The following is a 24729-nucleotide window of genomic DNA, read 5'->3' as shown; positions in this document are numbered from 1 at the left end:
TGTTCCCACCAGATTTAAAAACTTGTTCTCCATTCCAAGTTGACAACTGCAATACTGTGCAAATGTCTTAGCTATATATTGTACCCTAGGTATATATTGTATACGTGCACAGCCCTCACCTTGCTGCTTGAAGGTTTACAGCAGTGCTTCACCAGTTTTACTTCAGATTTCTAGCATCTGCAAAATTTTATTTATTGTTTCTGTATAAGAGCAATTCATTTGATTAAGATGAATAAAATATGGTGTCCAGTATTACTAGCTTATGATAACTGCACCTGCCATCACAAACATTACTCTCACTAAAAATCCATATAATAATTCAAAGAGATCTCATTTGCAGGATATAAAAATCAACACCACCAAAGTCAAAGACAAGTTTATAGTCATATGCACGTGTTTGTATATGCACAAGTACAATAAAAAATTTACTTGCCAAAGACATACATAATAATTGCACCAGAACAGAAAATGTATCTCAGAAATGTACAATGGGTGACTGCTGAAATTGGCTTTCTGTGTAATACATGAAGTTAGTGAGAAAATATATCTGAAACAGAATATTTGCCCATAAGATACTGTGGTAGAATACTTTGCATTGAAGGCAGATAAATATTTCTATCACCTATTCAGCAATTTCATTTTACTTTTTGAAGCATCCAGGAATTATCGCATTGAACTTCTCCTTCAATCCACTCGATTTCTCTAAGTCAAGGTGTAACTATGGACACAGTTAATACCACCTTTTTGTGGGATATGTGGAACAATCTCTTCCTCAAATCTTTTTGATGTACCTGAAAAATTGCTGCCAATTTCCATTCTGTTTTCACCTGAACGTACTCCATCCCTGACCCTTCAGTCCTCTTTCTTGATCTGTCCCTGTCTCAGAAAATAAGTTAGCAACCGAAGTTCGAAGTAAATTTATTATCAAAGTAAGTGGTGGGGAAGGCTCTACCCACTACTTCTTGTTGGCTTTTCCATTCATGGGCATTGGTGCTTCCATACAGGCCACGATCCAACACTCAGTATATTCTCCACTACACATCTATAGCAGTTTGTCAAAGTTTTACATCCATTAAAAGTCCACAGCTTGCTTAACCATGCTTCCTGCCACTCTGTTTCCTACATGGACTCCAAGCCACTCTGCCAGTTCCTCCATTTTTTGTCCTATCTGCTCTGATAATGAGACTTGCCCCCATGATGATGAGAATTATGCCTCTTTAGTGCTGTCCTTCTTCCGCAACTATGAATTCCCCTTAACCATAGCAGACAGAGCTCCTGACATCATCTATTTCTCACACCTCTACTTCCACCCACTCTCCTCCTAGACATTGTGTATAGATATCCCCTGGTCCTTACTTCCCACCCCACATTCCACATCATCCTTTGTCATTTCACCACCCTCAGTGAGATTCCACCCCTTTTCAGAATCAGAATCAGGTTTAATATCACTGGCAAATGTCATAAAATCTGTTAACTTAATGGCAGCAGTACAATGAATGCAATACATGATAAATATGGAAAAAATAAGTAAATAAATTATAGTAAATATATTAATTTATAGTAAATTGGCCTTTCTTCCTTGGAGCAACGGAGGATGAGAGGTGACCTGATAGAGGTGTATATGATGATGAAAGGCATTGATCGTGTGGATAATCAGAGGTTTTTTCCCCAGGGCTGAAATGGCTAGCACGACAGGGCACAGTTTTAAGATGCTTGGAAGTAGGTACAGAGGAGATGTCAGGGATAAGTTTTTTATGCAGAGAGTGGTGAGTGCATGGAATGGGCTGCCAGCAACAGTGGTGGAGGCAGATACCATAGGGTTTTCTAAGAGGCTCCTGGATAGGTACATGGAGCTTTGAAAAATAGAGGGCTATGGGTAACCCTAGGTAATTTTTAAAGTAAGTACATGTTCGGTATAGCCTGTATTGTGCTGTAGGTTTTCTATGTTTCTAAATATGTATATGCACAACTACATGAAACATTGCCATAGAAAAGCAGCATCCATCATCAAAGATCCTCACCTCCCAGTCCATGCTCTTTTCTCCCTGCTGCCATCAGAAAGAAGGTACAAGAGCCTCAGGACATGCACCTCCAAGTTCAAGAACAGTTACCATTAGGTTCTTGAACAAAAGGAGAAAACTACACTAATTCTATTTCTGGTGTTCCCACAACCGATGGTCTCACTTTCAGGACTCGTTATCCTGCTACTTCATGCTCTAGTTATTTATTGCTATTTATTTACGTTTGCATTTGCACAGTCGGTCGTCCAGTGATCCCGTTTACAGTTACTGTTCTACAGATTTGCTAAGTATGGCCGCAGGAAAAAGAATCTCAGGGTTGTATGTGGTGTCACGCATGTACTCTGATAACAAAATCACTTTGACATTACCGCCACAACATTGTAATGAATGTCAAGAAAAACACACAGACCGATATAGAGGACACCCTATATGTGAATGAGTTCCCATAATGCAGCTGAAAGTTTGTTCCTACAAACAGCAGAACCAGTTTTCTTTTGAACTTAGTAACAAAATGGGAGCTCATTCTCATGTAGGGTGTTCTATATAAGTTGGGTGCTGTTAACTGTGAACAATCTGTGGAGAGAAAGGGATGAAACTGTAAATCTCATGAAAATAAATTACATTGGCATGGGATCTGGAGATCTTGCTTTCTGATCTAGAGTACAGTGGATAGCAGGGAGGAAAAGGGAATGAGAGAAGACCAGAAGTAAAAATTTCACAGAATGTAAACAGACGCAACTGACTCAATCATTCACACCCAGCCCCATTGGGAAAATAATTCTTGTGGATCACCATTGTCATGTTTATCCAGGCTTTGCCAAATCAGCAGCAACTCTAAAGACAGAAAACAGATTGCACTGTAATTGTTCTGATAACGAGCACAAATAAGACAAGTGCTTAAATGGTTACAAGCACCTGCTCCATAAACATAGACTAGTGAACTTTAAGAGACTACTAGACAGGTATATGGAGGAATTTAAGGTGGGGGATTATAAGGGAGGCAGGATTTGAGGGTTGGCACAACATTGTGGGCCGAAGGGCCTGTAATGTGCTGTACTATTCTATGTTCTATGTTCTAAAGTCTTGCTCAAATCGAAAAACAAAATACAACAGTGGCTGGAGATCTGCAGGAAATGCTCTCTAGATTAGGCAGCATCTGTAAGTGGAGAAACAGTCAACATGTTAAGTTAATCATTGTTCATTTGTTCATGCATGGAGTCTGCATTGAGACTCGGGGGGGGGGGGCGGGGTGCTCAATGCCTTCAGGATTCCCATGAGTAAACATGAACACTGCATATTTTTCAAGGATATGGTCACCTACCTACAGGAAAGATGTAAAGAAAGTTGAAAGAGTACAGAGGAAATTTACAAGAATGTTGCTGGGACTGGAGGACCTGAGTTATAAGGAAAGATTGAACAGGTTAGGACTGTATTCCTCAGAATGTACAAGATTGAGAGGAGATTTGGTAGACATATACCAATAGGGGTATAGATAGGGTAAATACAAGCAGGCTTTTTCCACTGAGGTGGGGTGGGACTACAACCAGAGGTCATGGGTTAAGGGTGAAAGGTGAAAACTTTAAGGGGAACATGAGGGGAAACCTCTTCACTCAGAGGGTGGTGAGAGTGTGGAATGAGCTGCCAGAGCAAGTAGTGGATGTGGTCTCGATTTCAATCTTTAACATGAGTTTGGATAGGTGCATGGATGGTAGGGGTTATGGAGGGCTATGGTACCGGTGCAGTTTAAATGGTGGCAGCATGGACTAGATGGGCCAAAGTGCCTGTTTGTGCTGCGACTTGGAGAAGACTTTGGAAACCTTCCCTAGGCACATCTTGGAAATCTCATGTCTTCGACATGAGTGTCCTTAATTTCATTGCAGCATACTATCCTCCACAACTAGAGGATGGGTGTAAGGCAGGGGTCCCCAAACTTTTGCGCACCGCAGACCGGTTTAATATCAACAATATTCTTACGGACCTCGCGTGCATTCAAGTTCAACGGTGGGCGTGACAGGGAATGAGGAAAGGTGCAGCTGACTCATATCGTTTCATATCGCCAAATCATGTCGTTTCCTCGCACATGCTTGCGGCCCGGTGGTTGGGGACCACTGGTGTAAGGCACTGAAACAATATTTAATCACCCAGCAGTTGTAGGTTAATTGGTTATTGTAAATTGTCCCATGATTAGGCTTGGACTAAATTGGGGGATTGCTGGGTGGTGTGGCTCAAAGGGCAGATAATCTCATTTTCGTGTTGCTATATGGGGGTGAACCTCTCATTTCACAACAAAGGAATAAGTCACATTGACAGCTAAAGATGTGTAAAAAGAATAACAAAAGACCTATTCTTCCTGTATTGGAGGAACAGTTGCCTTTGGCAGAATTTGTTAGTGATGGTTACTGAGTACAACAAGGAAGAGCAATGATACAAATGAAGTAACGGTGGTGTACACGTTCTCCAAAAATAAAACAGTATCCTTGATAGTAACCATTCTAGTGCAATATTCATGAGTTCAGGAGAGTTACTAAGGAAGAGAGGAAATTAACCAGAGGCCTTGCTCCTGATCTCTCTGCAGTGACCAATCCCTGATAGTTACTTATGCAAATATCAGATAAAGACTGCTGGCATGTCATTTCGTCCTAAATCGACACCACCCATTTAGGTTTACAAAGCTGGGAAATTCCACCCAAGTTTTACTCAGTGCCTCTAAAGGAAATTATTTCTTCGTATCAAAAGTAGGAACAAAAGTTAGGCAAACTATTTTATAGTATAGGCTAATTTTCTTTTGCTATTTGCTGCTTTTAACTCTGGACAGACAGCTCCGGATTTTTGTTTGAAACTATTTACTACGTCTTAAAGAAACACAATAACAAACAAGAAGTGGGTTGGATACCAAATTCCTTTGTCATTCAAGTGAATGCAACTGGTCAAGGTTCACACTGGAAGTTCCTTAAGAGCTGTGACAGCTCTCTATTGCATGTTCAGTGACTGGACAGATAAAGAACCTGTGTTTCAATTCCATAGCTATGTAATGTAATACCAGGAATCCCACTGACTTTGTTCTGGAGACTGCTTACTCACTCTCTCTCTCTGGTAGCTGGACTATAGACTAGAGCTCTTCCTCTGCTTGCTGTTGAAGAATCCAGCAGGGAAATAAAAGGCTGGTTTCAACTGAAACAAAGAAAAAAGGGACTTTTCGAGCAGATAAAAAGAGGGAAATACACAAAATTTAAGTATTTTCGGAATCTTTGCCGGAAATTCAGAAAAGCAAGGGAAGCCTGGAATGTGAACACCAGAATCTGTGGGGGATTTGCCTGGGAGAATTATAATGCAAAACTACAAATATAAGGCTTAAACAAAACGATAAGTAGACCAAAGGAGGATCACTTCTGCTGTTGGACACAAGCCATTCCAGCGAATTCTGTTCAGTTCAGATGCTACAGGAACTGAAAGTAGAGTGAAAGAGGTAAGATTATGTCAGAATAACTACTACCACTGAAATTTCAGTATAAGTAAAATTTCCATAGGGTGTTCATTCAAGTTTTGAAAACACATCTTTACTTATGTTATTCTCTGAATGTGTCAAAGAGAGTATTTTGAACAGTATATCCCCACAAGAGACCACAGTAGATGATTACCGGGGTGAAATTAAAGGTGATGAAGAAAGATTGTTATACACAATTTTTTTTTCACAATGGTAGACTGGCATAATAAGGCTGGTAAAAGGGGTCATTACTTCAGTTATAATCTGATTTTGTTAGCAATTCATTTGGGAGCATTTAGCATTTTTAGACTTGTTCATAAACTTCCGGATTGAAATCAGGCTTAAAACAGTACCAGCAACAGATTTACTCAGTAAGATGTTTTCACATGGTGAACACTCTAAAAAATTGTTCCTTCTCTTTCTATGTTAGTCCCCATCTGAAATGTGGCTCAATACGTGGAACTGGTTGCCTGCGATTACTGTGCATGAATTATGAGACTTCAATCAAATAACAGTTTTACAAGCACATACCTTTTTACCATGACAATACTATGGTTTTCCATGAATCGTAGCTGATAACTTCACAACACCTTACTCCTGCCCAAATCAAATCTGTGGTGTGAAAATACATTCATGAAAGGTTTTTTTAAAATAGTTCACAGATCATTTTCATTGTACACAAGAACTGGAAGCCAGAGTAATCCACTAGGTCTTCAGGCTTATGCCAGCATTCAATATGTCCTGATGAAACATCAACTCTTTACACCTTTCCATCGATGCTGCCTGACCTCCAAGCATTTTGTGTGTGTTGCTCTGGATTTCCAGCATCTGCAGAATCCCTTGAGTTCAATATGATCATGTTTGCCTTAACTCTTTTTCAGTACTTTCAGTACCAGTTACCGAAAATCCTCAATTCCTCAACCTTTCAAATATTTATCTGCTTCCAGACTAACTCCATCTAATGATCTAATTAATTATCGGATACAATTTCACACAGCAACTTCACTATTGTTTCATTAACCATGTAAAAACAGTACATTTTTAAACAAAACTTCAGCTTTTCCTTTTGATCAAAAGACGATGAAATCTTCACATATTGTCATGTAGTTGAAAATAAAATCCCTGGTATTTTTCCAAAGATAACTTTTCTCCATGGTTGCTTTGACAGAACAAAGAATATTTCTTTTAAAAAATCCTATTTCAGTTTTAAACACTCTAGCTCGGATTGGATTGAAAGTTAAAAACAAGAAATAACTTGGGGAGCAAAATTAAGCAATGAATAAGACTATAAGATATAGGAGCAGAATTAGGCCATTTGGCCCATCAAGTCTGTTCCATCATTTCATCATGGTTGATCCATTATTCCTCTCAGCCCCAATCTCTTGCCTTCTCCCTGTATCCTTTCCTTCCCTGACTAATTAAGAATCTATCAACCTCTGCCTTAAATATACCCAGTGACTCGGCCTCCACAGCCGCCTGTGCAAACAAACTCCACAGATTCACCACCCTCTGGCTAAAGAAATTCCTCCTCATCTCCATTCTAAAAGGATGTCCATCTATTCTGAGGCTGTGTCCTCCAGTCTTAGACTCTCCCACCAGAGGAAACATCCTCCACGTCCACTCTATAGAGGCCTTTCACCAATTTGATAGGTTTCAATGAGGTCACCCCCTCATTCTTCTGAATTCCAGTGAGTAGAGGCCCAGGGCCATCAAACGCTCCTCATGTGACAAACCTTTCAATCCCGGAATCAGTTTTGAGCAAAGGCATATTGTAAGGATGGCAATGCAACAGTAAATTGCAGCCAAATTCCTCCATGTTTACTATTTAGTGATCTCAAGTTTCTATTGGTAATATAAGCAAGATAAGAAATGTGTATAGCAAGATTGACTCTGATGTGCCAATCAGAATACCAAGAGTTTCTTAGAGCAATAACCAGTCACATTCCTTAGTTTGGTTGTCTTGGGAGTATGAGCCATCATTGTCCTCTGTAAAACAAAAACGGCCTTGATCTTTTAAGGTTCAACATTGCCAACACTTTCAATTTAATTAACAATCTATTGATTTTGCAGTATGGCTTAATGCACACAAATTGTCAGCTTGGGAATAGGTAGGGTGGAAAGAAATTGAACTTCTTTTATAGAAGTAATAAAGAACAATTTATTTAAGCTGTGTTTTTTTAAATAATTAACTAAATGAATGGAAAAGTGACACTGAGAAACATCTTTGTGGCAAAACAATGCAAATGTGTTATGTGAGCCAAGATCTTGAAGTCAATATAAATCCTAATGGTACTTAAAATCCTCAGAGTTTTAAAAACCCAGATGTTTCACATAAATGATTACCCGATCTCATTGTCAAGTAACGAAAGCTGTGAGTTATCTCAAAGAGAATACCAGAAGAAGAGTCATCCCAGACTGCTTGGATAGACTTCCGGGCCACTTGGTGGAAGGCTATCTTGGAAAGGACCTGCCAACTATCAAGCCTTTCAGCCTCTGAAAACAGAGAATGCCGGAAACATTTAATGGATCAGGTAGAAGCTGTAGGAAGAGAAACGGAAACGGATTCAATGTTTCAGTGCTAAAGGCCATTCAGCAGAACTGGAAAAGAGAGGAAACAAGTTACTTCTATGGCCAGTAGTTGGAGAGGGAACAAAGGGAATATCTGTGGATAGGATGATGGCCGTGGGGATGAATTGTGGAGGTCACTGTTGATACACAGTTTGAGAATTAGAATATCAACAAAATAGCATAAAATATTGTTAAATTACCTTCTGGTAAGACAGCGGCACGTTCGCACGCAGCAGCCTCTTGTGGGGGGACCAACCAGAGGTGCTTTTTTTCTTTGTTAAATGTGCTTTTTACGATCGCAAGACAGTTCTACTCCAAGAACTTCGGGTACTGCAGGGCTACTCCATCAGTCAGCTGCTGACTGATCGGAGTAGCTTGACTCTTGTCGGCAGCAGAGCCGGCCAAGGTGTCGAAGTGGCCGGCCCAGATGTTGGAGAAGGAGTTGGCTGAGGTGGCGAAGGAACTGGCTGGGGCATCAGGAAGGGAGCCAGTCGGGATGTCGGAGGAGCCAGTTTAGGTTCGGAGGAGCTGAGCTGGCTGAAAACTGTGTTGCTGCCTGCTGCGTGCAGTATAACCATGGGAGATTGTCTCAGATATTTCACTGCGATCGCAAGACTCTGTTGGACAGTGATAATGTAAGTAATGCAGGCCTGTTACCCTTGTCTGGTGACAGGACAGTAGACATCGAAGTTGTTCAGCCTCGGTTGTAGCGAGAACTAGACCTTAAGCAGTGGGCTCACCTACTGCGCAGACCAAGTGAGGAAACACCGGAGGCGGTGAAGAGTGGCGTCCACACTCGGTTGGGGGCTGGCCTCTCCCATTGGTTTTTCCCTACCCTGTTCGAGCGATGCAATGACAGGCTGGATTGTGTACATCTGTGCACTGATGTGAGACTGTAGTATCAATTGCGAGACATGTCGCTGAGGGTCCTTTTCACGTGAATATGCTTCTTTGCTCATTTTTTTGAATGTGCTGGTTTGTTTGTTTTGCAATTTAGCCCCAGAGAAACACTGTTTTGTTCACTGTATCTATTATGGTTGAATGTTAATTGAAGTTGACTTGATTTAAACTTGATTTGATAAATACAGGGTCCTGTGACATGTCAGGCTAGTTACAGAGTGCTAATGGAGAACAAAAAAACAGAGCCAATATTAAAAATAGATGACTAACAGCCAAAATGGCCATTTCTGATTCAAACAGAGGAATTGAATAAGCATGAAATTGTAGAATTCAATACTTAAGAAAGATGAGCTGCTGTTAGTTGTGTATTTAACATTTCAATAATATTTGAGTAATACTGTAAATATATTGTTTTATTAAGCAGTCTTTGTTGTTTACGTAATTTATTCCAAGTTATATGTGAAAGTATATGAATGGCATACGTCATCATGCCACCACATCATACGTGAATATCTCGCTATAGGCAAAAAACAAAGTGCACACACACATCCTGGATCCGTGTTTTCCTTTCAATTAGTTTTATATTTTGCAGTTACAAAGCATAATAATGGTGACGAGGAAGTTTTAAACGAACTCAAGATGACTACCTACCTGTTGAAGCACAGCGAGATGTTCAAATTTTTTAAAAAGTGGAAAGAGACATTCGAGCTTTTTTTAAAAGCGCAGCATGCATTCTTCAGCAGAGAAGGTTGAGTTTTTAAAAAAGAAAGAAAACAGACAAAATTCATGGGTTTATAAACAGTGAGGGTCAGGTGATAAAAATAATAGATTTAAAAAAGCAGAAATGGCTGGCTACGTCGGAAAGAGATGCATTCGATAGCACAAAAGATAACTGGTTGATGTAAACTAAGCAGTATTTTGAAGCAAATGAAATAGCTAATGAAAAGCGAATGTCAGTTTTGCTGAGTGCATTGGATGCAAAAGCATACAGTTTGCTTAGAAGTTTGGCTGCTCCAACCAAACCAGCCAAAAATGAGATGTGCTGATATCGTGAAAGTAATGCAGGAATATTTAGAACTGAAACTATTGTTGATTGCAGAACGCTTTAGGTTTCATAAGCAAAATCAAAAGGAAGTAAAGTCCATTTCAACGAACATGGCTAAATTGAAGGAATTGTCTGAGTATCCTCATTTCAGTGATGAGCTCAATGATGCACCGAGAGACCATTTCTTTTGTGGAATCTTACAAGAAAGACAGCTCCTAACTGAAGCACATCATCAGGTGCCGTGCCCAGTTTGAGCTTTGACTGCCATGGCCCACACACTCCTGTTTCGGGTTAAGTGGATCAATTCATTGGTATTCATTTCCAGTTCTCTGGCTGCTGTCTCTATCATTTGTCTTTGCCTTCCTCTTGCTTTCTTCCCTTCAATCTTTCCCATAATTACTGTGCATTCTAACTCCTCTTTCCTAATCACATGTCCAATGAAGTTACATTGCCTTTTCATGATCTCATACATTATTTCTCTTTTTGTGTTTGCTCTGTTCATGACATCCTCGTTAGATATTCGTTTCGTCCATGATATTCTTTGCATCCTCCTCAAAAACCACATCTATGCTGTTACAATTCATTTCCTTATGTTACTAGATATTGTCCAACATTCTGAGCCATATAACATAACTGGATAAACGTATCATGCCTAGTTTAGTACTGGTCAGTATGCTCTTCATTCTCGTAAAGGTGTCTTTTGCCATCCCTATTCGTCTTTTGATGTCCATGTCGCACCTGCCATCTGATGTCACCCAGCTTCCTAAGTAGCAAAAGTTCTGTACTTGTTTTATGTCTTCCCCGTTTATTCTCAGCCTGCAGATAGAATTCTCCTTCTTTTTGGATATCACCATACATTCTGTCTTTTTGCAATTGATAGATAGACCCATTTTTGCACTACCTTCAACAATTATATCAATTAAGTTTGTAGTTCTTCCTCCGTACTTGCAATTAATACAGTGTCATCTGCATATCTGAAATTGATGTTTTCACCGCCAACTTTGATTCCCAAGATGTCTCTTATTTTTTGTAATGTTGTTTCACTGTACACATTAAATAAACCAAGGGAGAAAACACACCCTTGTCTAATGCCTCTCTTGATTTTCCTAAACTTACTCACTTGTCCATCAATTCTTACAGTGACCATTTGTTCCCAGTACAGATTCCTGATTAGGCGGCGGTCTCTCAAATCTAGAATTTTCTGTAATATTTCAAATAACTGAAGCACAACTCACATTTAAAATAGCAGTTGAAATTGCTGTATCAATGGGAACAGCAGACAGACACAATTGAGTTGCAGTCAGGAATAAGGGTGAGTTGAACAAAATTGCAACATCTAAACTTTCAGAAAATGAAACAAAGACGAAAATAAATGGAGTGCACAGGGAAGAGAAAATGATAAAAAGTCAAGTTGCAATTTCAAAAAGAGCACTAATCGGCATGCTGTTCATGAGAATTCTGATAATAATTAGAGTGACACAGGACTGGATAGCCTTGAGACTTATTATGTGAAAACTTAACAATAGACAAGCAATATGGCTTGCACCAGAAATGAACAGCAAATTAATCAAAATGGAATTGGGCACTGGCTCAGCTGTTTCAGTCATTTCACAACATAAATGGTATTTCAGATACTGAACTGAAGCCTGCACATATCCAACTAAGAACTTATTATGGAGGAAAGATTCATTTCTTTGAGAATTACATTCATACCAGTGAGATACAACAACCAACAAGGCATGACAGGCTGGTATGTGGTAAAACAGGAAGGCCAACATTGTGGGAGACAACTACAACTTGATTAGAGATCCATCCACCATTTGCATGCCACATCCCCTGCAACAGAGTCAACTGAAAGCAAATTAAGAACAGAACAGGATGATACCACAGCATTGTTCAAGGACAGCATTGGAAAACTCAAACATATCAAGGGTAAAATAGTGTTAAATGAAAATGCCACCCCCAAATTTTACAAAACCCCTCTAGTTCACATGAAGTCTGAAGGAATTCTTAGCAAGGTTAGTGGTCCCAGTGGCCAAGAAGCATGGGTCTCTCAGGGTCTGTGGTGATTTTAAGGTCACCATCAACCCAGTACTGAAAGTAAATTAATTCCATCTGCCTAGGATAGAAGATATCTCTGCAAACTTTTCTGGAGGGAAACACTTCAGCAAAGTGACTGAGCTGAGGCCTATCTACAAATGAAGATGGAAAGAGTCTGAAGTGTTTCTCACCATAAACACTCACAAAGGGCTTTATCACTGTAATAGGCTTATTTTTGGAGTAGCATCTGCACTTGCACCTTGGCAGAAAGCCATGGACCAGGTGCATCAAGGCTGACCAGGAACATCTCAAGAAGGTGTTAAAAAGATTAGATGATTATGGGCTCAGAGCACAATGCAAATAGTGTGAATTCTTTAAACCAAGCATCACTACTGTGGTCACACCATTGACGCACAAGAATTACAGAAGTGTGCAGAGAAAATTCGAGCAGTGGTGGATATCCCAAGGATAAAGGACACGTCGCAGTTGCAGTTCATTTTAAGATTTGTCAATTACTCCAGCAGTTTACTATCAAATCTGGCTACTGTGCTCTACCCCTTGAACTCATTACTATAGACTGGGAAAAATTGGCAATGGACAAAGCAGTGTAAGGTGGCTTTCCAGAAGCAAAGGAAATGATGACATCAGAGACTGTACTTACAAATTAGGATCCACATCGTCCAGTGAAGCTGCCTTATGGTATAGGTGCAGTCAAGTCACATGTGATGAGTGATGGAAGTGAAAGCCTTGTAGCCTTTGCATCATATTCCCTTACCACTGCCAAGAAAAATTACTCACAGATTTACAGAGAGGCCTTAAATCTGGTTTGGGGTGTAAAATGTTTCAACCAGTACTTGTATGGGAGAGTTTATCCTCATTATTTATCATCAGTCAGAACTGTCTATTTTCAATCCACAGAACCATGTTCCACTAACACAGCAGCACAAATACAGAGATGGGCTCTGTTTACTAGAAGACCCAATTACTAGATTTAACTCAAGAGGACAATTAATCATGGAAATCTGATGGCTTGCCCCGTTTACCCTGGGAAATACCTGAAAAAAATTACAAAAGAGGGCACTCTTCTTGATGTATTCTTCCCTAATCCCAGTTTCCCCATTCATCACTGCTTGAATTTTCTCAGGACACTTGTGCAATCCTTGGGTGTCAATGGTGTGACCACAGTAGTGATGCTTGGTTTAAAGAATTCACACTTGTTGCCTCATGCTCTGAGCCCAGATTACTTAAGAGATGATCCAAAGAAAAGCCAGGAAGTCTACAAGTCTACATGGCTGGAATGTGCAGCAGAATTCCCAGTTTCCCCCATTTTTACCAGCATCAGGGTGAACTTGCCCTTGATGGGGTTTGCCTTTTGCAGGGATTGAGAGTTGTTGCACCATCGAAGTGAGAGCTGAAGTGTTTGAGGAGGTATATGCTGGTCATCTAGGTGCGGTCAAAATGGAAGTGTTGGCTCAAATTTTTATCTGGTGGTCTGGGATAGATAAGCTGATCAAGCAGCTTGCCATGCACTGTTTGGGATGCCAACATGAACACATCCAGAAGAAAGGTGTCCAGAGCTGTCAGAACCACTTTCTGCAGTCCCAGAGTCAACTCCTACAACCACCGAGGAGGGGGCCCCAGAAATTGAGATTGTTTCAGAACCACAACGCTCACCTACCAAGCAGTGACTCAGGATAGACAATATCCCACAACTGTAAGAAATCCTCCACAACATTAAAATATTTAGGACTGAATGGGACAATTTAAAATTTACTATGCTGTGGATGTGTATATAGTAGTTGCATTATATATTATAGTGTGTATATAAGATGACTAGAGAGCATACGTTACACATTTGAGTTGAGATGCATTCTACATTGAGTTTGAGTTCATTGCTAAGCAAAGAGTGTTGGGCAGTTAACATTTCAGTAACATTTGAGTAATATTGTAAATAGATTGTTGTCTGCATAATTCATTACAGGTTATATGTAAAACTATGTGAATGGTGTAGGTCATCACGCCACCACATGATAAGTGTGTGCCTCACTTAAAGTAAAAAAAAATGAAATACACACACATCTCCCGGCAACATGTTTTTATTTCAATTAGTTTTGTGTTCAGAATTGGTCTTCATTACGTCAGTGCAGGAGGCCACTGCTAGATATGTCAGAGTGCATGTGAATGAGCAGCAATAAATTCAGGGAGGCCCCTACATTCTGAAGCAGAAACTCCTCAAAGCAGTCACTCAATCTGGGTTTGGTTTCTCCTATGTAAAAGGCTCAGGTTTTCTCTCTCCGTTGGAACATCTGTCCTGCTAGGCATAACCTACAGCCCTGCATTTTGCAGTGTTTCACACTCCTTTGATTGTATTCTTACTTTCTGACTGCCTCTGTGAATCCATCGACCAGACGATATCTGCAGGTTATTCCTATACCTCCCCTAGCCTCACCCTATCATAGATATTCCCTTTGACCACAAATGTTTGTTTTCCTTCCCATAGTGTGTCTTCCGTTTTATTTCAGGTTTGTGGCATCTGCACTTTTTAAAGATTTTCAGTCTGCGAAGACTTTACGCAAAATAAATAACAAGAAAAGCAAATTGTTTTGCATCAATAAGTTATAATATGCTTCTGCTGAATCAAAGGCTTTTATACAGTTGAGATATTGTGTGAAGTTCTCCCGAATGGCGGGATTTTCTTTCATGTGAACACTGCAGTAAGTAATACCCCATATTATTTCAATTGTTTTTAATGTTGTCTATGTAGTTGCTGTTCTTTGAAGCTTTTAGGACAAAAAAAATCTCTCATTACATTTCCCACCATAACACTTAACTGACCGTGGGACTGAATTCCCGTAATAGTTGCCGCGGGGGGTGGGGGTGGGATCATTAGCTGGGTGCTCAAATTAAATGTCACAGTCTACTAATAGAATCTACAGGGAAATGAATTTTGTCACATGTTAATTTTCTTTCGGATTACGTAAGGTGCCAGTCTTTTACTGCGCTGTATAATTTACATAATAGAATTGATGAGAATGTGTTAAACTGTGGCAAGCACTCCATGTCACAGCACTGGGAACTATTACTGAATTTTTACAAAATACATATTTTAATTCATTACAGAACCTGCTTTCAATTTTGCTCTTGATAAACATGTATATGTTGCGAGGTGTGATGGGCAGTCAAATATTTTTTGAAATGCGTTAACTTTGTAGCCAATACACGCGCAGCAAAAATCTCATAAAAGAAATGGGATAAATGACAAATGCATTAATGTGTTTTGGTGGTGTTTATTGAGAAACAAACAATAGCCACAAAAGCAAGGAAAGGACTTTTTCTAAGAGTGTGATTGGCTCTCTTACATTAATTTGAATTGACAGGCAGTGCATCTGTTTACTGTTTTATTACTTTTCAAAATGAAGTCCAGATTAGGTATTTATGTGCTTGAGAAAGACTTAATCTGTAAGTTTCTGCATTATCATTATTACCAGCTGAACTAGACTGATACAAGTGGTAGACTATGAGAAAGACAAATTCAAATTTAATTGCAGAGCAGTTTAACAGTTGTAATTGCATTGATTTTTTTCATATATACATAACCATATGTGATGTTTTTTGTGCAGAAGGTTCCTACAATGTTTTATTCAGATGTACAGTGAATCATTATTAACTGTCTATCAAAATATGGTTTGACATTTTGAAATTTATGTGACCAGATGTTTTAAAATTATGAGTTACTGTAAGATAGGAATTGAACAATAGGCATTGTCGGATGCCAGCATTAAAAAAAACTGAAAAATTACATATCCCTCATGACACGACTCCAACTCTTTTACTATTTCTACCCCAAAGTTCAAAGTAAAATTTATTATTGGAGTACATACATATCACCACATACAACCCTGAGATTTTTTCCTGTAAGCAATACTTAGCAAATCTATAGAGTAGTAACTGTAAACAGTATCAATGAACAACAAACTGTGTAAATGCAAATATAAATAAATAGCAATAAATAACGAGAGCATGATCCAAGGCATTGATTGTGGGAACACCAGAAGTAGAGTGTAGTTATTCCTGATGGCTGAACCTGGTGGTGCGAGTCCTGAGGCTCTTATACCTTCTACCTGATGGCAGCAGCAAGAAAAGAGTATGGCCTGGGTGGTGGGGATCTTTGATGATGGATGCTGCTTTTCTACAGTAATGTTTTACGTAGATGTGCTCAAAGGATGGGAGGGGTTGACCCGTGATGTTACTGAGCTGAATCCACTAACCATTGTAGGATTTTCCACTCAAATATCTGTGCAATACAAATCACCAACTTCAATTTTAAAAATAAACTTGTGAACATATAACACTGAGGCTTAGGGCACTTCACTCACTCCCATGCACTGGGCACATCTACGTGAAATGCTGTCATAGGAAAGCGGCATCCATCATCAGAGACCCCCACCTCCCAGGTCATGCTGGCTTCTCGTTGCTGCCATTAGGGTTGAAGGTACAAGAGCCTCAGGTCTCACACCACCAGGTTCAAGCACAGTTACAACCCCTCAACCATCAGGCTTTTGAATGAAAGGGGATAACTACACTCACATGTTCTCGTTATTTATTGCTATTTATTTGCACGGTTTGTTGTCTGCTGCACTCTGGTTGATCTTTCATTGATCCTGTTATCATTACTATTCTGCAGATTTGCTGAGTGTGCCCACAGGAAGATGAATCTCATGATTGTATATGGTACTTAGATAATAAAATTTACTTTGAATTTTGAAGTGGACACTAGGGCAATATAGTGTCCTTGGCCACTCACAAGTAGAAAATTATCACTCTGAAAAGGTTGATCCTAAATCAGATGTGATGCAAGATGCATCAGAAAACTGTAAACTATTTAAACTTGCCGTGGATTTTTCCTTCCGATAAAATTTCCAGAAACTGATTCCAAAGTAACTTTAGAGGCACACTGTCATTGAGTCGCTTAACACAGTCATCAGTGAATCATTTCTTTTCCTTTCCTAGTATTAAACTGATGTGAGTATTTAGCCCAATGATTTATGGGAATGAACATTTCACCAAAACATGAAACATTTACAAAAACACGGCCCCTCGAAATAGTTGCAGTGCTCACAAAGATTAAGATCAGATCATGCATTGGAAGAACCTGCCAACTGCACAGTCTTTAAATGAAAAAGAAAATAAGTGAGGTTTCAAGAAGTCTTAATTAAGCAGTGGTGGAAGAAAAGATTTTCTGCGGTTCTCAATCCAGCCATAAAATTTTTATTTATGTGACAGAAAATGCACCATTGAAATATAAAAGAAAGCCCTTTCATAGAGTGCCAGTGTGACTAAGTGAGAACATATGCGCTTTTGTTTGACCAAGTAGCGGACAGCCAGCCTAGTGGTGCCTACCACAACAAAAACCCGATACCTTTAAACAACTGTAATAACATCTTAGAGCGGCGGGGGTCCAGAGATGATGAGGCTCAATCATGCGTCACTTCTGAACTTGCACATTACTGGGTTCCTCGGGATTCCACCCCAACCCCCCTTCTCCTGATGCCTGCCACCTCTTTGCTTTCACAAAGGAATGCAAAGAAAGGCAGTAGCACACAGAATGGATAATGGAAACTACTTCTCTCTTTTCAAAGGTACTCAGCCGATAAAAGCCGCAATTAATTAAACTACACGTGGAGTTGCCAAGATCGGTAATAGTGTTGACTTTGTTTTAAGTGGAACTTAAAACTGGTGTTTGAAATGTAAAACAATTCTACGGGAAGAAATATTTACCAGCAGAGCTGGACTGACTGAGGGTATGTCCACACTACGCCAGATAGTTTTGAAAACGAAGCTTTTTCTCTTCGTTTTGACCTTCTGTCCACACTGAAACGGCGTTTTCACCCACTGAAAACAGAGATTTTCAGAAACGGTCTCCAGAGTGAATAAATCTGAAAAAGCCGAATATCCATTGTAGTGTGTATGGGGTAAATGGAGAGATTTTAAAACGCTGTCATGACAACACCACAACAACAATGCTTTTTCTGCTTGGTACTGCGCAAGCACTGCCGTACGGCTGTTATAACGCGCAGTCGGTGTGAACGGCGTGAGAGTTAAATTGTAAAGAGAGCTTTTTTGACTATTTAAAAACGCTGTCATGACATGCCAGAACAGATGGCCGCAACGCGACTGAATAAATAAGTATGCTCACTTTGCCCTGTTTTCTGTCCTTGCTTGTATGAAGGCGGTTTACCTATTTATGCAAGTACTTCTCTGACAATAGATGTGTAATAGCCTAATGTAACATTGTATGGAAATACAAGATAACACTGAAGCAGACATGTTTTATACATTTAACAAGGTGCTTTATTAATGCAACAGAGTTAGTCAGTTTTTCAATGCTCGTCGTCAGCCGGGTCATACTGTCCATGAGCTCCCTGTCAGTTGCCACCATACGCTCCAGTATTTGTTTTTTTTAGTTTTAAGTCCTCCTGCGTGAGAGCCAAGAGCAATTCCTTTGCAGTTTTTCTACTCTGTAACTGGACAAACGCGCACTAAGTATACCGTTTCCTCTTCGCTTGTTTTCTGTGTGTCCTGCGCGTGCCCAGTAGAGGAGATTCACCCAAATATCCGTGTTAGTGTGGACAGAGATATTTTGAAAAACGCTCAGTGTACACGCCTGTCGTTTTTACTCGAAACCGGCATTTTCAAAATCCGGCGTAGTGTGGACGTACCCAAGTGTATGTAAACTTCTGACTTCAACTGTATCCAGTTCCTATTCATCAAGATATTTGAAGTACTTTTTGCTTGTATAGAAATCTCAAACCTCCTACTACAATTGTATGTGCACAGGCTAAAGAGTTGCAATAAGAAGTTAATTACAAATTAAAGACTTTTGTGTTTTTAACTAACATCGATTTTCCACTGGTAAGACAGCTCCAGTCATTCACAGATTTGTAGATAGTTTGATTGCTGAGAAAATGCAAAAGCACTGCGGTCTTTCTATAATTAAACACCTCCTGGGTATAAATTGCACTGTGACATTTTTTACACTTCTGAATATTGCACTTCTCAAACTGGAATTCAGGGTACGTCCACACTACGCCGGATAATTTTGAAAACGCCGGTTTCGAGCATTGAAAAACTGACTAACTCTGTTGCATTAATAAAGCACCTTGTTAAATGTCTGCTTCAGTGTTCTCTTGTATTTCCATACAATGTTACATTAGGCTATTACACATCTATTGTCAGAGAAGTACTTGCATAAATAGGTAAACCGCCTTCATACGAGCAAGGACAGAAAACAGGGCAAAGTGAGTATACTTATTTATTCGGTAAGCTATGGGTCAAAGTATTTGGTGAGTACATTTCTAACTCTTCTGGCTTCAGTCTCGTTGCCGTCTGTTCTGAAATTATTAGGTTATGTGGGGGATTGCGTTCAAGAAAACAACGAAATGCCGCGCTGCCGCCATCTGCTCCGGCATTTCACGACAGTGTTTTTAAATAGTCAAAAAAGCTCACTTTACAATTTAACTCTCACGTCTTTCACACTGACTGCGCGTTATAACAGCCGTATGGCAGTGCTTGCGCAGTACCAAGCAAAAGCAGAAAGAGCATTGTTGTTGTGGTGTTGTCATGACAGCGTTTTAAAATCTCTCCGTTTATCCCGTACACACTACAACGGATATTCGGCGTTTTCAGATTTATTCACTCTGGAGACCGTCTCTGAAAATCTCCATTTTCGGGGGGTGAAAACTCTGTTTCAGTGTGGACAGAAGGTCAAAACGAAGAGAAAAGGCTTCATTTTCAAAATTATCTGGCGTAGTGTGGACGTACCCTTAGGTTGAAGTCATTAAAACTCATTAACCACTCCACAGATTTCATATTAGCAAACTATAGTTTTGGCAAGACGTTGAGGACATCTACTTTGTGCATGACACCAGTAATTTTTCCAACAATTGTTTACAGACAGATTATTTCACTTTTAATTGACTATATCACAATTCCAGTGGGTCAGAAGTTTACAAACAAAATCAAAAGAAATCAGCCAGACCTCAGAAAAAAAATTGTGGACCTCCACAAGTCTGGTTCATCCTTTGGAGCAATTTCCAAACACCTGAAGGTACCATGTTCATCTGTACAAACAATAGTACGCAAGTATAAACACCATGAGACCACGCAGCCATCATACCACTCAGGAAGGAGACGCATTCTATCTTCTAGAGATGAATGTACTTTGGTGCAAAAAGTGCAAATCAATCCCAGAACAACAGCAAAGAATCTTGTGAAGATGCTGGATGAAACAGGTGGAAAAGTATCTATATCCACAGTAAAACGAGTCCTATATCGACATAACCTGAAAGGCTGCTCAGCAAGGAAGGAGCCACTGCTCCAACACCACCATAAAAATGCCAGACTACAGTTTGCAAGTGCACATGGGGACAAAGATCTTACTTTTGGAAAAATGTCCTCTGTTCTGATGAAACAAAAACTGAACTGTTTGGCCATAATGACTATCGTTATGTTTGGAGGAAAAAGGGTGAGGCTTGCAAGCCAAAGAACACCATCCCATCTGTGAAGCATGGGGGTGGCAGCATCATGTTGTGGGGGTGCTTTGCTGCAGGAGGGACTGGTGCACTTCATAAAATAGATGGCATCATGAGGAAGGAAAATTATGTGGGTATATTGAAGCAACTTCTCAAGACATCAGCCAGGAAGTTAAAGCGCGGTCACAAATAGGTCTTCCAAATGGACAATGACCCCAAGCATATCTCCAAAGTTCTGGCAACATTGCTTAAGGACAACAAAGTCAAGGTATTGGCGTGGTCATCACAAAGCCCTGACCTCAATCCGATAGAAAATTTGTGGGCAGAACTGAAAAAGCGTGTGCGAGCAAGGAGGCCTACAAACCTGACTCAGTTACACCAGTTCTATCTGGAGGAATGGAACAAAATTCCAGAAACTTATTGTGAGAAGCTTGTGGAAGGCTACCCAAAATGTTTGATCCAAGTTAAACAATTTAAAGGCAATGCTACCAAATACTAACAAAGTGTATGTAAACTTCTAACCCACTGGGAATGTGATGAAAGAAATAAAAGCCGAAATAAATCATTCTCTCTACTATTATTCTGACATTTCACGTTCTTAAAATAAAGTAGTGATCCTAACTGACCTAAGACAGGGAATGTTTTCTAGGATTAAATGTCAGGAATTGTGAAAAACTATGAGTTTAAATGTATTTGGCTAAGGTGTATGTAAACTTCTGACTTCAACTGTAGATACAACTAATTTCACTTGAATTATTTTATATTCGTGAATAACGTATTTGACATACTGTTAACTTTGATATTGTTGGCAGGAACACAACCAAAAGTGTTTTATTTTTAAGTGAGGTGATATATCTGGCTTTAGGTCTAAAGTACTGGATTAAAGGTTACAAAATATAATACCATGATTCAAATTTACAGTTTGGATTGATATTCCATATTGGTGCTAGGAGATTGCTGCATTGTCAAATATATGGGCTGCCACGTTAACATAACAGTTAGAACATAGAACAGTACAGCACAGGAACAGGCCCTCCAGCCCACAATGTGCTCAACCAGCTTAAAAAGTAAATTTCAAAACCCTAAAAACTAATCCCTCTTAAAACCCTCTCATGTACTTGCCTGTACCACCACATCACATTCTAGGCATCCACCCCTGTCTTTAAGGAGTCTGAATGTTCTCCCCATGAACTGTGTGGGTTTCCTCTGGGTACTCTGGTTTCCTCCCATGGTCTAAAGACGTTTGGGTTAGTAGGTTAATTGGTCATTGTAAGTTGTACTGTGATTAGCCTAGTGTTAAATAGGTTGCTGGGTGGCCTGGCTCATTGAGCCAGAGGGACCTGTTCGCACTGTATCTTTGAATAAATAGAGAGATAGGTATCAGTGTTCAAACTGAGACTCCATATGCTTCTTCTGATGAATGATCAGGAAACTCCATCGTGCAAGCCAGTACTTTTACATCAATTAACACAACTAGCACCATAAAATGTGTCCATTCATCAACTGCAAACTGTGACACCTTTGATCATAATATCCTTCTGTTCACTTACATAAAGGAGGCTGCAGTAGAAAAGGGCTATTTGCAAGAACGTTGCTTGAATTCTTCTATTCAAAATTGGTAAGAAATAGTTTCGCAAATCAACAAAAAGTGGCAGCCCCTCTCCTACACCTACTGTCTCTTTGCTGAATAGTTGCATTTTGTGTCCTCAATAAATATCCAGCCTTTTCATAAATGAATTACTTCTGTAGCCCCCCGGCCAGCTTCAGGGTCGCTCAGCTCGCTGTCATCTAGGGAAACAGCCCTCGGCCCCGCCAAACTGGATAATTAGTTTGTGTGGATGCTGTGTGATATACCCCACCCCGCCCAAATAACAGACAACACACCAGATACGATTAAATGCTTTACAGTTTATAGATATTACTGGAACTATATAATTAATAGAGAATAAAATATAAAAGGAAAATAAAAGGCGCCACACTTATCAAAGTTCAATCTCTTCGTGCACAAACAGTTGGAGCTCAGAACCCTTCTTCTTCACCCTGCGACCCCTCGAACCACCTCGACCTGCCGCCTGGGACCAACAACGGTGGTCAACCAGACACTCCACACGAGTCCGTCTCCGTTTCCTCTCCTCGCCAAACGCCCCACACGGGGTCCGACCCCGTTAGCGGACTCACAGCACCTCATCCATCCTCTGTCTCTCTCTCCCACCTTCTCCCCCAAAAACCCGCGCATACAATATCTTCAGATACACCAAAAATGTAACAACTATCCCAATTGGTTTGTAACATCTTCTTATCACAGTCTAACCCAAAACAAGCTGCTAGCGCAAGAACTTTCTCAGCGTTTAACATAACAAAGAAGCATTCCCAAGTATAACATAACAAAGAAGCCATTTTAATTAGAAACATAGAAACATAGAAAATAGGTGTAGGAGTAGGCCATTCGGCCCTTCGAGCCTGCACCGCCATTTATTATGATCATGGCTGATCATCCAACTCAGAACCCAGCCTTCCCTCCATACCCCCTGACCCCTGTTGCCACAAGGGCCATATCTAACTCCCTCTTAAACATAGCCAATGAACTGGCCTCAACAGTTTGCTGTGGCAGAGAATTCCACAGATTCACCACTCTATGTGTGAAGAAGTTTTTCCTAACCTCGGTCCTAAAAGGCTTCCCCTCTATCCTCAAACTGTGACCCCTCGTTCTGGACCTCCCCAACATCGGGAACAATCTTCCCGCATCTAGCCTGTCCAATCCCTTTAGGATCTTATACGTTTCAATCAGATCCCCCCTCAATCTTCTAAATTCTAACGAGTACAAGCCCAGTTCATCCAGTCTTTCTTCATATGAAAGACCTGCCATCCCAGGAATCAATCTGGTGAACCTTCTTTGTACTCCCTCTATGGCAAAGATGTCTTTCCTCAGATTAGGAGACCAAAACTGCACACAATACTCCAGGTGTGGTCTCACCAAGGCCTTGTACAACTGCAGTAGTACCTCCCTGCTCCTGTACTCGAATCCTCTCGCTATAAATGCCAGCATACCGTTCGCCTTTTTCACCGCCTGCTGTACCTGCATGCCCACTTTCAATGACTGGTGTATAATGCCACCCAGGTCTCGTTGCACCTCCCCTTTTCCTAATCGGCCACCATTCAGATAATAATCTGTTTTCCTATTTTTGCCACCAAAGTGGATAACTTCACATTTATCCACATTAAATTGCATCTGCCATGAGTTTGCCCACTCACCCAACCTATCCAAGTCACCCTGCATCCTCTTAGCATCCTCCTCACTGCTAACACTGCCACCCAGCTTCGTGTCATCGCAGTAACATAAAAGACAAACCCCCTTACACTTCTTTCAATGCTTATTTGCAAAGGAGATAAAAATGAGCTGATCCTTTTAAGATGACCATATTGTGCTCAGGACAAATAAACAATATTTCTGTCTCGTACTCTGGATGGGAGTACATATAATTTCAACTCCCTCAGGAGGCCAACATCCACATGCTCAGAGTTGGCCAGAAGTTCATTATCCCAGACTCCTATTGGCACATGCATAGCAAGGTGATTCAGTCCAAAAGCCGGCCCATCTAGCCTTACAACCGTCTGCTATCACTTCACTCCAAAGCACCCAAATATTCACCAGTTGGACTGCAAATCATAGGAGGAACACTTGTGTCCAAGCAATAGGTTAGGCAGAGAAACTTGGAAGATAGGAACCAAAAGTCGATGATTATATCATCTCACTTTTGAATGAAATGGTGAGGTATGGTGAATTGCCCCTCATTATTTGTGCATTTGACCATTAACAGACAGAAAGCAATGTGGGAATTGTTTCACTACAGGGATATGCATTTAATCTGTGTTGTCACTCACAGATATTGGGCAACATATGGGAACCCACTGGTGTTCTTCCTTTCAGGCTGCTGGAGTGCACCTGGTGAGGGGAGAGTGATATTGCTGTTCTGGAGATGCCTGATACATAGTGTGTATATGCAAACACACAGAAGAGAAAATTTATTTCCAGATGAGGATGTTGTGTGATTTGAAGTCTGCTCAGCCTTTTTCTGTAGTTCAGATTGATTGAGACAGTCCCTCTGTAATAGGGCGGCAGCTTTTTGTATTTCTGCCATC

At 40.3% G+C, this 24729-nt stretch overlaps 1 protein-coding gene across 3 annotated transcripts in view; it reads left to right on the top strand.

Moving 5' to 3' along the window:
• The window catches only part of LOC134339692 (leucine-rich repeat transmembrane protein FLRT1-like), a 234315-nt gene that overhangs the window by 182631 nt on the left and 26955 nt on the right, over positions 1-24729 (top strand). The window contains exon 1 of one of the 3 annotated variants that reach the window (XM_063036402.1): positions 2624-5487. The exons of the other annotated variants lie outside the window; for them this stretch is intronic. The gene's annotated coding sequence lies outside the window, so the exon portion shown is untranslated. Of the gene's footprint in view, positions 1-2623; positions 5488-24729 lie in introns of those variants that run through there. 3 annotated transcript variants of the gene reach the window in all.

Source organism: Mobula hypostoma, chromosome 30, assembly GCF_963921235.1.
Source record: "Mobula hypostoma chromosome 30, sMobHyp1.1, whole genome shotgun sequence".
NCBI classification, from domain to species: Eukaryota; Metazoa; Chordata; class Chondrichthyes; order Myliobatiformes; family Myliobatidae; genus Mobula; species Mobula hypostoma.
Note: the sequence above shows the minus strand (reverse complement) of the source record. Positions and strands in the feature narration are given on the sequence as shown.